We start from the raw sequence: 6,747 nt of genomic DNA on the forward strand, positions 1-6,747 counted from the left end.
TATATATATATATATATATATATATATATATATATATGTATATATATCGTTTGTAAAAAATCTTCTGATTCTTTTAATGTGCTGGTTCCCTGGTATTAAATTGATATTAATTAATATCATATTTTTATCCTATTATGTTTGTAAAAAAACATACATCTGAAAGAAGAAGCACACTCTAATATGTGGAGCAGTATATATTAAAAATGGGAAAGGCCGGTTTATGGGATTATCTCAGGTTTCCTATCCATAGAGGGCTTAGCTTCATGGCATATTGTCAGATCCCTGCTGGCCCATATTCTTAAGAGGTCATGGGCCAGCAAGCTTTTGAGATCTGACGATACACCATAAAGTTAAACCCTTTATGGACAGGAAACCTAAGATAATCCCATAAACCGGCCTTCCCCATTTTTGATATATACTAGACTACCCATAACCTGTTGGGTCACTGAGAATGTCTGAGTTTCCCAGCAACGGCGTTTTGTTTTGTGTTTTTGTTTTCTTTTCCAGGTTATTTTGCACGTTTTCAACAAATGTGACATTGAAATCACACGTAAGCAGCTCCTTTCCCCAGAAAAAGGAATGTTTGGCTGCTATATCTTGCACGCCCAGTAGTTATCTTGCACACCCTGTAGTTGAATGCACTCGAAAAATCCCATGGAAAACAATTATTTCACATTGAGGTTACAAATAGGTCTTTTATGAAATATTTATGCCAAAACAATTTTTGTGTTGGTATTCACTTGAAAATAATTTTAAAAAACATTAAAATATTGTCTGTTTAAAGAAAGCTAAAATATAAATATTTATTGTACAAACAATTCACATTTTTGAAATCACATTCACTTAAAAATATTTCTAAACTAGAAAAGCACTCGGAGAGTGCAGACCTCCGCCAAGCAGTTCATTTCCACTCATATACACACATGCTGAAAATCGCCAAATTTCCCAAACCAACGCTGGCAAAAACATAACCTCCTTGGCAGGGGTAAAAAAAAAAATAACACAGCCATATGATTTTTTAAAAAAACCCTCTGAAAACAGGAATCATCTGAAGCAGTTATAATATATCAATAACAACAGCAAGCTAGTTTCACCATACAACTAAAACGAAACAACAATTACCTAAAACTTGAGTGATACACACACAACATCATGGTCGGAAAAGTAACAGTCAGTTACGGTGACTTGTGGACGCCGATCCTGGTTCACATGAACATGATCTAGCAGGCTTCCACAGTTGGTGGTGGGTTTTTGGACTAGTTGGTCAAACCCAAACTGGTTGATAGTTGTCAAGAACTCATGGTTAGGGTCATCGAGGAAATCCACTTTGAAATCACCAAGGACGATGGTCAGATGATTCTTCAGCTAATATCTTATAAGATGATGCAGGCTGGTGAGGAAAGGAGCAACTGGTACGGAAGGAGATCTGTAAATGGTGATGATATTGATTTTTGTTGACGAGATGGTCACCCCAACAGCGGTGTACTCTAAGCCACTGGCATTCAAATGTATATCCGTAGGGGCAATCTCCTGCTTGGCAACAGTCATCACCCCACCTCCATGCCCCATTGTAGCAGGCCTGTCTGCTCTAGTGATTATTTGACTGCAGTAGGATGGATGCTACTTGTTGATTCTGCTTCAAGAACGTTTCCACGAAACAAAACATCAACATTTTGAAGAGTGTTGTCTGCTTTCAAGTCTTGTCCATGTTCAAAGTAGGACCTGATATTGAGCAGTCTGATCTGCAGTCTTCTACGGGTAACTGTGGGAGCAGCAGAAGGCGAAGTTTCAAACAACATTTGCTGCTGAAGCCTGTCCATTTCACGAACAACAGATGGAATAATACAGATTGCAGTGGTATCAAATCCAAGCAAGAAGAAGCCACTCAAGTGTTGGACATGACTCAAGGCAACATACGCCTGACTAGGCATGAAGGAACCTTTTCCTTGCAAGGTAACAACAATCTTAACGATGGTCTTATCCTGGACTTTATGTATGATGCAACCCCAGGCCAGTGAGAGAGGAAATTGCGAACGCTCTGCCGCCACAGATCGTCTACCCCTCCCGGTATAGAACTGAACATCCAGTCATTTGATGGGAACAAACCAGTAATCTAGGTCAGAGTTCCCACAGATGTCTTGGAGCCAATGAAAGATGTAGTAGAGGAGGTTGGCTCCAACCATAGACACCTCATCTATAAGTGGAGAGTATTTAGCTTCTCACAGCCTGCCTATTGGTACTGAGTACTAGTCTTGGGTCCAATGCTAAATCCAAGAGCTGAATGCAACGTCATCCCCTCAATGCCAAATGCTGCTGTCCCTGCGAAAGCAGTCAGCAGAACAGGAAGTTCGTTAGGACTGAAATGTCCAGAGAGTAGTTTTAGCAGCTTCATAGTTTCATAGTGAACCAGCTCGATAACATGGCCCTTCCCAACTCCTCCTAGCCTACTGAGAAAAACTTTGTACTGCGGCATGGGTTGGTCATGTTTCAAAGCAATGGTCACATCTTTACACCACTTTCGATGAAACATTATGACAACTTCCATCTACTTTTTGTTCAGCAACCGCATCATGGCTCTGTACTGCTTAGGATTCATTAGGACCTTACTAAACTCTGCAGTAAAATGAGCATGAAACTCTGAGCGATTACCTGACACCTCTGGAGCTAGATCGACATTTCTTAATTGATCTTCCTGTGGAAGCTACCTTTCCTGTACAGCACCTTCGTCTTCTTCTTCCACATGTTGGAACTCCACATTTGGAGGCCACAGCATCCCAGACATCTTCAGGAGGTTCCATCCTTTTCAAATCCTCACAGGCTCTGTCCAGTTCATCAGTGTTAACACTGTAGTACTGGCCAAAGTAGTACTGTTTGTCAGGTGTTGTCTCAAGATAGTCAATGAGCTTTTGTCGTATGTCAGGCCCCATCGATGTTCTGCTCTCCAACTGAAGTGAGAGATGCTGATACAGCATGAAAGAAGCAGTTACCATCTGCAGGGATCTGCTTTATCTTCAAGTTGTGCCTCTTACCAGATGTTCCACCATGCGGTAACTGTTTCCAGTTGGCATGAATGACAGAGGAGCAGAGGATTCTGGTTAATCAACTTCCATCTCCCCTGGACAGGCTTTGGCCATTACTTCCTACAGCTCTGGATCATCATCTTCCCACTTATTTTCCCAGTCTGTGCAAATGACGATGTCCTTATACAAAAGGTTGCTCTGCTTCGACCAATTGAGTGCCTCCATCACCATTCTAGGCTGAATGTATTCGTGCATATGATGCCCTTTGTAGCAGAGATTTCTCTTCAGTTTCAGAGCTACCGCTTGTGCTGTGTCAGGAAGCCTTGGCAACGATGATACCACAGGTTGTAGCTTTGATGGCACATTTACTGCACTACCATGGATGGCTTTTTGTCCTCCTTTTGGCAGAACCACAACCTTCATAAATGGGATCCTCTGACTGATCAGTCTCAGTTCTAGAGGCCTTGGATCAGATAGTGCTGGTGATATTACATCCAGGCCCAAACCATTGATCCATGATTGAATTGGAACTTTTCCATGATTCATTGACAAATGGCAGGTGTTGCAAACCCATGATTTGTCATATGTTAATATTCCACTGCTTGCTTTAAGAATGACGTCAATTGTTCTGTTTGTGGGATATTTCTCAGCCTTCATCTCCAGAACTGATGATCGGTAATGCAGTTGGTGACAGGAGCAGCAAGGATAGATTGGTCCTTCCTCTATCTTAGACATGAAGACTGCATCACTTTCTATCACAGCCAATTCATTCATCTTTGCTCTACGACCTTGCATCCTGTTTTTCTCTAAGATTCAAGTATGTGAAATTGTGAATAAAGTGCAACAGTTTCTACTACCATAGCAAATGGTTCTGTGTGTTACTGAGAAATTTATTGAGCGAAACAAAGCTTCTTTTAAGCAAATAACTCTAGACTTCTTTTTTCAAAAGAAATCTACTACTCCATCTACAAGTGCTGGTGCTGGTGTATCAGTCATCGTGCCTGCAAGTGATGGTGTGTGTGAGTCTAGTGCAAGTGAAAGTGTTTCAGAAAATTATTAATTTCAGGGCCTTGTGCCTATAATAGGAAAGATTATTCTTAGACACAACTGGAGCTGTGTTAGTAGTTCACTATCAGTTGTTTTCAACTACTAGTCAGTTCAGTATGAACAGTTTTCAATATAAGCTACTTTTAAAAGATGTATCTGTCTACTTACCAAACTAAACCTACCTACCTACCTACTTTACATCTCTCTGTGGTCATTATAGTATCAGTCTTCCCTCATGGGCCCAGCATCAGTTGCTGCTACCATTGCCTCCTCCTCTGCTGCTGTTTTTAGCAACACTTGAATATGTTAGTGTCATTTAATTTCTGAACTGTTTCGCTGCCATTTGTTTATGTAGTTTGATATCTTTATCCATCAGTTTCTAGTAAGATAGATATGTGAATAAAATTATGCATTTCTATCTGTGATTCGCTTTATAAATGGAATAAAAACATGCCTTTTTTAAAGCAAATTGAGACAGGTGATGAGAAATGGATTATCTACGGAAATGTTCAGAGAAGCAATCCTGGAGTAAGCGACATGAGCCGCCCTTAGCCACCCCAAAAGCGAATCTTCTCCCTAAAAAAGTCTTGCTTTATGTCTGGTGGGATTGCAAAGGAATTCTGTACTATGAGCTTCTCCCAAGTAACCAGACAATTAATTCTGAGAAATATTGCACACAGCTGGATGAGTTTAAAGCAGCAATTCAAGAGAAACGTCCAGAATTGGCCAACAGGAAGTGTGTTGTTTTCCAACATGATAATGCAAGACCGCACGTTTCTTTGGGAACCAGACAAAAATTGCTGCAGCTCAGCTGGGATGTGTTACCCCACCCTCCATATTCATCAGATATTGTTCCTTCGGATTTCCACTTATTCAGGTCTCTGCAGAATAGTCTTAATGGTAAAACTTTCAATTCCTTGGATGACGTAAAAGGATACCTTGATGAATTATTTGCCATGAAACCACCTCAATTCCAGGAAGAGGGTATTTTCAAGTTAAAGGAAAGATGGAGACGCATTGTGCAACAAAATGGTTCAGATTTGGTTGATTAAAAATGTAATGGCAAGTATTTATTGACCTTTTTCTGTCCTTTAAAAATCAGTACAAACTTTCCGGACAACCCAATATATATACAAAAGATTAGGATTTAAATGAACCAGAAATCATGAAGGTACATATGCTGTTGATTATTGAATGTTTTTAAATGTTGTGGTTCATGTATTTAACTAATGAAAATGGGTTTTTTCTAATGATGTAATGTCTCTATTAATCAATTAAAAATTCATTGGAAACGGCTGTAGTGAATTGAAACATTATCCATCTGTTGTTATTCATACATACATACATACATACATATTGTGTGTGTGTGTGTGTGTGTATGTGTGTATGTATATATATGTATACACACACGCACGCACACACGCACGCACACACACACACACACACACACACACACACACACACACACACTTCTCTCTGTTCTTTCGCCTAATCTGCTAATACTTTTATACTTTTTCTCATTCTAGATAATGAGTCTGCTTTCCATTGTCTATTTTTTAGTGCTTAACATTTTCTGCAGCTGAGCTTTGTTCTTTCTCCATACAATCATAGTTCATTACAGCAAATACTATAACTATGTTAAAATTTTACACTGCAAGTAATATGTTTGTTTTGACATTGATTCTTATATTATATACTCTTTTATTTGTTGTTCTCATTAGAGAGTCATGAGGAAAGAGTACTACTCATGATTTCATGAAGGTTAGCCCCATTCCAGTAAGGTTCCATGTAAACTGCTCTAGGATGACAAACCTAAAGGAAAGACATGAGCAGGGAGAACATTTCTAGGGTGTAAAAACTGGCTAGAGTGATGAGTGCAGACATGATGGCAGTTTGGACACAACAATTTAGGTAATGAGAGATGGAAAATTGTTTGGATCATTAGTGCATGAGTAAAAGAATGTTAACTACAAGGAATGGAGGAAATTTTTGGAGAGGGTGGGGCAATCGGTTAGATTTACCCCAGTACACAACTGGTATTCAATTTATCAACCCAGAAAGGATGAAAGGCAAAGTCAACCTCGGTGGAATTTGTACTCAGAATGTAAAGACAGACAAAATACTTCTAAGCATTTCACCAGGCATGCTAACGTTTCTGCCAGCTCGCCACCTTCATAGAAAATGGAAAATTGTTTGGGTCATCAGTGCATGAGTAAAGGAATACTAACTACAAGGAATAGGGGCCAATATTGAAGCAAAATAAAATACAGAAAAAGGAAAGAGTGTACTTGTAGAACAGGGAGTGAAGTGTGTCCATTTGTGATAGAATTCCAATCTGCTAACTGGTGCTTCATTGGATATAATTCAGGATAACACACACAAACTCATATGTATATGATAGACTCCTTTCAGTTTTAATCTATCAAATCTACTCACAAAGCTTTGGTTAGTTAAGGGCTATACAAGAAAATACTTGCTCAAAGTGCCATGTAATGGAACTGAACCCAAAGCCATGTGGTTGGGAAGCAAAGTGCTTACCACTCATTCATGCCTGCGTCCATGTATGTGTAAGTATCTATATAGGTAGGTAGGTAAGTAAAAATGCAGGTAGGTAGGTAAGTAGGTAGGTAGGTAGGTAGGTAAGTAGGTAGGTAGGTAGGTAGGTAGGTAGGTAAGTAGG

Source organism: Octopus bimaculoides, chromosome 3 (assembly GCF_001194135.2).
Source record: "Octopus bimaculoides isolate UCB-OBI-ISO-001 chromosome 3, ASM119413v2, whole genome shotgun sequence".
In the NCBI taxonomy this organism is placed as follows: Eukaryota; Metazoa; Mollusca; class Cephalopoda; order Octopoda; family Octopodidae; genus Octopus; species Octopus bimaculoides.